The following is a 1740-nucleotide window of genomic DNA, read 5'->3' as shown; positions in this document are numbered from 1 at the left end:
TGTGTGTGTGTGTGTGTGTGTGTGTGTGTGTGAGAGAGAGTGTGTGTGTGAGTGTGCGGGTGTGTGTGTGTGAGAGAGTGTGTGTGTGTGTGTGAGTGTGCGGGTGTGTGTGCGTGCTCGTTGTACAAAATGGCTTGTTTAAACAGATATGGATTGTACATTGGCGACAAAGAAAATCCTATATTAAAAAATCGTAAAGACCTGTAGAATATTTTTAAATTATTTTTTTCATTTTGGTTCATTAAGAACATTTACAGATTTTCTTAATCAAATTGGCACATTTACCGAAACAAACTCTCAATTGTCAGAACTCTAATTACAATCCTTGCACCACGTGGTACATTCAGCACACCTCTTTATGTGACCTGCAAAAGGGAATTACTCAATGAAATAATTAACTTCTGTTTTCAAATGTAAATAAATCTATCAATGAATAAAACACTGTCATCAACACAAAAGGCTCTTTTATCATTACTCAGACCAAGACAGTCAAAATGCTAAGACGTTTTGACTGTGTTCTCTAAAAGGATAATAGTCACCCACTCTGTAATATTGTCCAAGTGCTTACATTGTATTTTGGCAGCTGAATAGTATTTCTGTCAGGTTTATTAAGTCACGAACCACACAGACAATAAAAATGCTTTAAGAAATTTTTTGAATAAATTACAAATTAAATTTGGTGGTGCGGCTCTGTTCAGAGGAGTCAGCAGCAGCATTAGGGGGCGCTCACACAGTTTAAGACTGGGAGAGCTGAACTATTCTCCCTATGAACAAAGTAGCAACGATGATGTAGAAGCGTATGTCACGTTATACACAACAAGGTGGCGCTGAGGAGGTGGGTTGCATAGATGTGAGCAGCAAGCAGTTAGAGCAAACGAAAGCAGCTTTAAGTAAGGTACCCCATTTGAGTGTAGCCATTTAGCAGCTAGGGGGAGTTGACCAGCTGATGCACTGATGCAGATCAGCTGTTGCAGCTCAGCTGATGTTGTTGGCCAAGTCTTGACTACTTGGCCTGCCAGAACTGACTCTGACGCTCAATTGATGTCAGGCATGGCACACGCTATACTTTCTCATTGTATGTACACACCACTCAACCACAAATACAGAAAAAAACATATACAGTACAACAGCAAAATTAGCAAGCAATACTGTACAATGTGTGCCATGACACAGCCACCCCCTACAACAATGTGTTGGGATATTCTCAACTGTCACCTGTTACCTGTTTGGTTGGTCTGATTGTGAGGAAGTTGTATTGTTTGTTGTGGGTTGGGGTTTTTGTTTGGGGGTTATTTTCCCATTTGGCCTTCCCGGTGTTTTTGTCCCGGTTTTCTCCCTTTCTGGTGTCATAGTGTGTTATGCTTTCTGCTTTATTTTGGTAGTCAACTTCTTTCTTGTCCTGTCTTTCTAGTCTAGCTTTACTTTGTTTGTCTGATTGTCCACCCCCGCCTATGTGATTCCCTGTTGTCTCATCTGTTCCCTATTACCTCATTACCTCATGTATATAACCCCAGTGTTTCCTTTGCCTCTTGTTAATCCTTTTGTTCTCCAGCGTGTCGTCACCTCTCCTCTGTTCCAGCTCCATAAGACTTCCCTGTGATATTTTTGCCTGTTTACCTTCCCCTGTGAGTTTCCAGCCCTTGTGCTTCGGTTTTTGGTTTTTCTCTGGCTTCCCTGTGTTTTGACGTTTTTTGGTATCCGTTGCTGCTGTGTTTTCCCCCAATAAACCCTTTTTGCCTT

The 1740-nt window shown here is 41.3% G+C and overlaps 1 long non-coding RNA gene across 1 annotated transcript in view; it reads left to right on the top strand.

The window, feature by feature from the left end:
- Positions 1 to 1026, top strand: part of LOC116671776 (uncharacterized) — a 17751-nt gene extending 16725 nt beyond the window's left edge. Inside the window, exon 3 of the long non-coding RNA XR_004327359.1 lies at positions 699 to 1026. This is a non-coding gene — a long non-coding RNA (uncharacterized LOC116671776). The remainder of the gene's footprint in view (positions 1 to 698) is intronic.
- Positions 1027 to 1740: the final 714 nt, after the last annotated feature.

This window comes from Etheostoma spectabile, chromosome 21, assembly GCF_008692095.1.
Source record: "Etheostoma spectabile isolate EspeVRDwgs_2016 chromosome 21, UIUC_Espe_1.0, whole genome shotgun sequence".
Lineage (NCBI taxonomy): Eukaryota > Metazoa > Chordata > Actinopteri > Perciformes > Percidae > Etheostoma > Etheostoma spectabile.
Note: the sequence above shows the minus strand (reverse complement) of the source record. Positions and strands in the feature narration are given on the sequence as shown.